This window comes from Triticum aestivum, chromosome 3B, assembly GCF_018294505.1.
Source record: "Triticum aestivum cultivar Chinese Spring chromosome 3B, IWGSC CS RefSeq v2.1, whole genome shotgun sequence".
Lineage (NCBI taxonomy): Eukaryota > Viridiplantae > Streptophyta > Magnoliopsida > Poales > Poaceae > Triticum > Triticum aestivum.
In genome coordinates, this window is record NC_057801.1 from 59841389 (window position 1) to 59849570 (window position 8182).

Sequence of the window (8182 nt, forward strand, 5' to 3'; positions counted from 1 at the left end):
GTCCTGCTAGCCCAGTGCTACAGCCCGGACCCACTTGCTGATGACCGACACGTTCGAAGCTGGGTCATGGATGCCTGTCCCTGTAAGTCTGTGCCACTTTGGGTTTACGACTAGTCATGTCAGCCCGGGCTCTTTATCATATGGATGCTAGCGACACTATCATATACGTGAGCCAAAAGGCGCAAACGGTCCCGGGAAAAAGGTAAGACGACACCCGTGGGGATACCGTGCGTGAGGCCGCAAAGTGATATGAGGTGTTACCAGCTAGATCGATGGGACATCGAGTCGGGGTCCTGACAATATATCAAACAGAAAGAAGAAAAGAATATGAAAATCTTCAAATAACAACCAAAATAGGTTTATTACAATATATTCTGTACAGAACAAAACATGTGAAACTCCATACACTCGTTCACATCACAACAACCAGTTTAACCTACAAATATTGCATGCCCAGGAACTTAAAACTTCACGTACATAACCATACAATACTCCACACAATCACAAATATTGCGATTGAAAAATAAAACGCTCTGCCAAGTTAAAGCTATCTACTCTTGGATTGGTGTAGCATCCGTCTTCTCTGCTTCTGCTGCAGTCTCCTGTTAAACAAAATAACGACAAATCGAGTTAATAAACAAGCTTGAAGCACTGTGGGAAACAAAAGCATAAAAACAAACTAATGTCTCAGGTATAATCATCGGATAAATCTATGTTGAAGCACTGTGTTTAGGTGTATTTTAATTAATTTCAAATGTGTAATGTAAGGTGTTGTGGATCAGTGTATAAGAACAGCAGTTTGTAAATAACAGGAACAACTTGGTATTACACACAGAGCACTATACAGATTTTAGCTTTTCTATCCAAGTACAAATAGCAAAATGGAACATAGGCAGGTTGATTATATTTGACAGAGCTAGCACATAGATACAAAATAATAATGTTTGATACAAAAATTAGTAATATGGGAATCAGTAAGGTCCTTTCTTAGTGCTATGGGGATTAAGAGCATGCACACGGAAAGCTAATTGACAAAAAAACTTGTTGGTCTTATACAGCTCAGTTATATATGCACGACTCAAAGCTCATGACATGATACTAAGAGAGAACATCATAGAGACTCAAGCAGATCCTAATATAAAGCTATTCAGACCATAACTTTCACATCATAGGGACACAATAGTGTATTACAACACTGTCCAGATATAAAAACTGAGTAACCAGCAAGCAATCAGATTGAGAACAAATCAGTTGGGGTTCTTAACTTTCAGTATGCAATATATCTAAGAAGTCACACTATCTAAATGCCTAGAGGAAACAGATTCACGGTACTAAGCAGGGGAGAAGCAACACAAGATACCTTGTCAACAGTCTTAGCAAGTTTTCTACTAATGGCCTAGAAGCAACACAGGAACATGCCAATGCACCCTAGGTTTTGCAGTAAGTTCTACTTAAAATATTCACTTTTGACAATCCATGACTATGTATTGTGTTAGCAAACAAGAACAGAAGGCAACCTTGCGAACTGGAACAAGAACAGAAGGCCGCCAGAAGAGGTGAGAGGCTCCCACAGTAATGGTCGATCCTTGCGAGTGGAGCAGGAACTCCCTTGACTGCAGGAACCACAAAACAGGTTGTGTCAGTGATGAGGAAGGCTCAAGCAGCAAGATTTATGGTGGATGTGTTGCTACTGCAGTGCAGACTATTGCATACCGAAGCAGAATGACTCAATCAATTAGGCATGCAGCGAGTCAATCAAAATCGACTCTCTTGTCAACAAGGATCATCTGGATGGAAGAATCGTCAGGGCAGACAGACTTGAGCGACTCCACTGAGGGTATCCGGTTCTCCTCATGCACGTCGGTGCACATCAACCACACAAAGGGGCCCATCCCTTGGATCAAGTAGAACCCATCCGGTATCGCGTTGTTGTATGATAACGAGTCATTTACCTGGGAAGTGAGAAACTGTGTTAAGCTAGAGTAATCACAGTATAAACAGAATACAAAACATGAAGGGTCACTCTAATTCGGCAATAGGGGCGTTTAATAGAGCACATGACGTTCTAAACTATAACAATTACGGATGGATGGATAGCACACAAAAACTAGATAGCGCTAATGTTCAAGGATTGCCATTATTAAGCAAAAGATTATAGGCACAAGAGGGATTTCAGGAGCACTACAGTGCTCGATATATGATTTGTGCAGAACTGCAGATACAATTCTGTGAAAGCACCACCTCCAGTGTCATCACTTCGATCCAGGAACCAAACCAAACTGGACTGACCGACCGACTGAGAGTGGCTGGAGAGGACATGAATCTCACAAATTCCATCAGAACAACAAAACAATCTATTCTTCTTTAGTTACAAAAGTGTGACTCGGGGCGGTCCGATACATTGAGATATCTTGTCAGGCTGCAAGCACCATTAAACGAAAAAATAGAAGAGGAAAACAAACTGCAGCAGAAACACACAAGCTAGTGTATTCATTCGCACAACACTTTTTTTGAAAGATCCAGCATCTTGCTGGATTTTCATTTGATTTAGCAGGAGTGGATGACAAAAAGGAGTTCTTCTCACTGGTCACAAGAGTGCCAAGAGAGCAGCAAGGCCATCAACAGACTGATGCTGCTGCAACATCTCTAAAGAGAGAAAATCAGAGACAACACTGGAGCCTCAAAAATTGATGGTGTACTTCTTCCAGCACTTAGTGTATCCAAACAACTGACTGATAGACAACACCCTGCCGCAAACAAGACGCACACATTGTGACAATAGCTTCAGAGTACTTACTCTCTAGCTCGGCTTCTTGCTTTCTGATGACCGGCCTGCAAGCAGAACTATTCCGGTCCGCCTCGAGCACGGCCTTCTCCACCACCTGCGACTCTGAAAACAAAAACGGAAGTAGATGGGTCAGCGGGGCAGTAGGCAGACGCGGCCTAGATGTTTTGAAGACGGGAGGGGCTGAAACGCACCGAGGCTGAGGCGTATCTTGGAGTCGAGGCTGCAGCTGTGGAGGTCGATAAGGACGATGGCTACGTCCTTGTTGCACGCCTCGCTGAAACCAACCAACCAAACCAGTCACTCAATCACTCATCGGAGACGCATCAGAGAAGGAGCAGGGTGCGGGGCAGGGAAGTTACCAGCGGGTGAAGCCGCTTCCGTCGCACGCGCGCGCTTGAGGACGGTGGCCTCGGCGCGCTTGCGGGAGCGGGGGGCGTTGTCGGCGGTCGCCATGGAACTGGACAGATCTGGCTGGATCTTTCTTGTCGGCGCTGGTGGGGGAGAAGGGCGGCGAGGTCGTCGATGGGGAAGGGAGACGAGGGGCGGCGATGGGTTGGGATGGGATGGAATCGGGGAGGGAGAGGGCAGAGGAAGAGAGCGGGCTGGGCGGGTTGGGTCGGGCTTAGGTGGATTAGGCGGCGGTGGATTAGGCGGAGCGAGCGGGGGTGGCGGAAGGGGGGTGGTCGGGGCGGCGACGGTGGGGGGGGTGGAAGGGGCGTGTCGATCTGGATCGGAGGAGGCACCGGTGCGTTGGTTCCACGAGGGTGGGGGTCTCTAAGCGGTGAGAATGTGTGGGGAACGCCGGAGGAGTGGGGTGGGGGCGGCGGCGCGTCGAGATCCAGAAGGAGGAGTTGTGTGCGGCGGCGGTGGATCCAGAGGGAGGGAGAGGGTGAGAGCTCTAGGGTTCGCTGTGCGGGGAGAGAGGAGTGGTGTGCGATGGTTTTTTTAGGGCTAGCTTGCGGTGGGTGGGTGAGACCGTGAGAGGGTGAGGTGAGGGCCGTTGGATCCAGGAGGATCTGACGGTGATTTATCCATGATCCGCGTGAGAGGCCCCTGGACCAATCAAAACGCAGTTTACCGGTATGATATTTTGACCATTTAAATTGGTCGTAATTGACTAAAAGTAAGGTGCTAAATCATATTAGCTATTTTATTATGATCTGAAAATTTGAAATAGAAAAACTTCTCATTGTGTCAGCAAATTTGTCTATAGTTTTCAGGAATAATCACAAATTGAAATAAGACAAATATTTTTTTAAAGAGTTATGAGAAATGAGTTCTTTTAAATTCATTTTCCATTTCTCGAGTGCCTAAAAAGAGTTTTTGTGTGAAGGACCTATAATATATTTGTTGCAAAATTGTACCAAATCAATTTTCTAAAATACTAGGACATATTTAATGCACAATTGACCAAATGGTTTGGTGTAAAAAGTTTTTGATCCACCTCTGGTGAAAAAGACAAATTCCCGCCGATTCAGCTGGAAACGGGTAAAATTTGAACTGCAACTACCTTATAGTTTGCTATTTATTTTTTTCAAAAATCATTTCTAGGTACATAAGTATCTATTTAGTCAGAGAAACACCAAAAAAATTCCAAGATTCAACCACTAGCTAGGAACGTCAAGCCCGCCGTTTTGACCGCATTTTGAAACGGGCACAAAAAATTCAAAAAAAATCAAAACCTTCGCATTGTGTCATTATATGTGACCAAGTTTCCAGGAAAAATAATAAACTTGTAATACGGCAATTATTTTAAAAAAAGTGTTCTCAGAAACGAGCTATCATGCGTGAAGATTCATGGCTTTCAGGCGAAATGATCAATCTTATGGCCACATTCATAGCATAGTTTGTTCAAATGATCTCATATTGTGCACAAGGGTGCATCTTGGAATTCCAAACAATGTTGCCTAAGGAAGTTTTCATTTTCTTTGCACGGAAAATTCATTTTTCATTTTCCGAGTGCCCAAAAGGAGGGTTTTTTGTGAAGGAACTACGAAATAATTGTTGCAAAAATGGACCAAATAAATTTTATAAAATACTAGGACATATATAATGCATAATTGACAAAATGGTTTGGTGAAAAAAGTTTTGATCCACCTCTGGTGAAAAAGACAAATTGTCGTCAATTCAGTTGGAAACGGGTCAAATTTGAACTGTAGCTGCCTTGTAGTTTGCTCTTTATTTTTTCCAAAAATCATTTCTAGGTAAATAAGTATCTATTTAATCATAGAAACACCAAAAAAAATCCAAGATTCAACCACTAGCTAGGAACGGTCAAGCCCGCCGTTTTGACCGCATTTTGAAACGGGCATAAAAAATTCAAACAAAATCAAAAAATTGGAAAATCTTCACATTGTGTCATTATATGTGACCAAGTTTCCAGGAAAAATAATAAACTTGTAATAGGTAATTATTTTAAAAAAGTGTTCTCATAAATGAGATATCATGCGTGAAGATTCATGGTTTTCAAGCCAAATGATCAATCTTATGGCCACATTCATGGCATAGTTTGTTCAAATGATCTCATAATTTTCACAAGGGTACATCTTGTAATTCCAAACAATGTTGCCTAAGGAAGTTTTCATTTTCTTTGCACGAAAAATTCATTTTTCATTTTTCGAGTGCCCAAAAGGAGGTTTTTTTGTGAAGGACCTCCCAAATAATTGTTGCAAAATTGGACCTAATCAATTTTCTAAAATAATAGGACATATTTAATGCACAATTGACAAAATGGTTGGGTGCAAAAAGTTTTGATCCACCTCTCGTAAAAAAGACAAATTTCCGCCGATTCAATTGGAAGCGGGTCAAATTTGAATTGCAGCTGCCTCATAGTTTGCTATTTATTTTTTCCAAAAATCATTTCTAGTTACATAAGTACCTATTTAATCATAAATACATGGTTTGGTGGCGATACGTCGAGGTTTGGGCGGTGGCCGAGGGCCCCAACTCTAGAGCGCGTAAACTCGCATGCCCGCCGCGTGGTCACCACATGACCGTGGCGTTGCCATGTGTTCTGGGTGGCCTAGGTATGTCTAGTGGGTTGGGAACTCTCCAGGTAGGTGCTAGGAAGAAAATCACAACATAAGATTCTCACGAGGAGACCGATCGATGCTCAAACATGAATAAGCAGCCAAGTGTTTGATTTGCGGTATGGGAAATGCACATGGCTAATGGGCGTGAGTTTTGGCTGAGGATGATCAGTTACTAAGAAGACCGTCTTCACAAATTTTCAGCTCAAAAGGAGGAGCCTATGTGGTACTTGCTTTGCAAACTACCACACTGGACATAAATACGAATGTTGAAGCTCGGCTCAAAATAATGAATGGATTGAGCTGGCATTTGGTGGAGGATGGTTATTTGCACATAGAAAAGCACTGTAGAAAATGGATACTATTTGGACATGCCAAAGTGGTACTTCCTTCACAAACTGTTGTTCTGAACAGAATAGGAAAATGAATATTTTTGAATTATTTTTGAACTAGGCAAGGAAGGTTTTTACATATTTGACGAAGATATGACCCAAAGAATTTATGAGATTTTTTTGGGAATTTTAGGAATGACAGAAATATAGGTTGCTTCACAACCTAGGGCAAAAACCGCCACACGGACATGACACATAGGCAAAACTGATGAGGTGGCGCCTAGTCATAGCAACCCACCACAATTTACAAGGCTATGACCATCTATATTGGTCATTAACAACTAGAAATAAGGCAGCGGACTAGCGCTGTTTGCTTTATGACCTTTTCGTGTAAGGAAATTACGACCTTTCTGACCAAAATGGTCGCAATGGTTTAGGGTTTGGAGCCCCTCGAATAGCTTTTGACCAATTGGTCTGAAATGGTCATAGATCTATGACCAATTCTTCCAGAGTCACTGACAGAAGGTCAGTAGTTGACATATTTCTTGTACTGGATGAGCGCAACTAGCTAGCTAGTAGTACTTACTTTCGGGTATGTATATCGTAGCTCCTTCGGCAGTCAAGGAGTTCTGCGGTGAACTGTTTCCAAACCCTGCAAGACAAAGAAAATAATTATTATTACTTGAGATATCAAGAAATGAACAAAAAGTTGCCGATATGGTGCGACAATGATCGATTGAACTTACTTGTTGAGCATTTTAGTCATGTCCGCATAGGTTTCGGGATATTTTCGTCCCGAGTCTAAGACGGTTACTAGTCCCTGCTCAAGCTTAATCTCAAGAAGAACATAGTGGAAGCTGCGCACACATGCATAACTCATCAATTACATTACTATAACCTCGCTCGAGTAATAAGGGAAACCGAATATGCACACGACAGTAACACTCACTCGAAGTTGTAAGGAAAGAGTATAGTATCTTTGTTTTGATTTTTGATCAACGATTGTAGCAAGTTGGCCTCGGCCTCTTCGGCATGCTTTTTAACCTGAATTTCATTTATGATATTTGTGCTAATGAACCCAATATCATACATTTCTTGTTTTCTGTACTCGACGATCTTCAATCTGCATAATATAGTGAGGATAATTAATTATAAATACATGCAATGAAAAAGCCGAGCTATATATAGAGACTTAATGACAGAAATAGTACTTACAGATAGTAGCAAAAGACCGTTAATTTATCGAGGGCCTTTTGATTGAAGAACTCGAAGAACTCCTCAAATGGAACAAGCAACAGATCAGTTCCAACGAGGTCGTGCTCCTCTTTAATTCTCAGGTACAAAGTATTCGGCCCCCCAGACTCTCTGCAGGTTTTCATGTACTAAGTATGGAATCTTCGCATCATCGTTGTTAGAGATTTTTCATCTTTGACGAGAGGCTTCCCGTACTCGTATCCGTGTTCGACCACCTCCATAAAATCAAAATTTACATCGTCAGGTAGGTAATCTGCAAGATTGCTATAACCGGGCACCGTCCCCGGAGCATTAGCGACGATGTCGCCGCTAGACACATTGAGCGGGGGGCACGATTGATTTGCTTGTTCGCCGAGCTGGGCAATTTTTTTCGTAGCAGCTCGTTCTTTTGACCTTTGATGTCTGACAGTACTTCCCGACCGCTCCGCTTCGAGATATGCCTTTTCAGTAATGCGCTCATAGTTGGTTTTCGGCAGAGACTTTGGTGGTTTCCTCAGGGCATCGACAGTGCGCTTTGCTTTCACCGGATCTACCTTCTCCTCCAGAGGTGGATGTCTCTTTGCTTTCAACCCTTCAAAGAAGTCCTCCACTTCGGTCCGCACGATCTTCGCGTTTTCCTCCTCGGTCCTCTCGTACGGTAACTTCTCTAGAGGCTTGAGAGAAGGACTGTATCTGTATTGCCTCCCGCCTTTGGCTGTACTGCTAGACGCCGGAGCAGACGGAGCGGCTGTGACGTCTGTCTTCTTTCGTGCTTGCTTACGAGGCGGAGGAGAAGGACT

General features: G+C 43.0%; 1 long non-coding RNA gene across 1 annotated transcript; it reads right to left on the reverse strand.

The window, feature by feature from the left end:
- Positions 1-331: 331 nt before the first annotated feature.
- On the reverse strand, positions 332-3680 carry LOC123064748 (uncharacterized). Its single transcript, XR_006430782.1, has 6 exons — positions 3148-3680; positions 2980-3062; positions 2798-2890; positions 1714-1952; positions 1518-1613; positions 332-602 (listed from the first exon to the last, which is right to left on the reverse strand). It is a non-coding gene; the product is annotated as an uncharacterized lncRNA (long non-coding RNA).
- Between the last annotated feature and the right edge of the window lie 4502 nt (positions 3681-8182).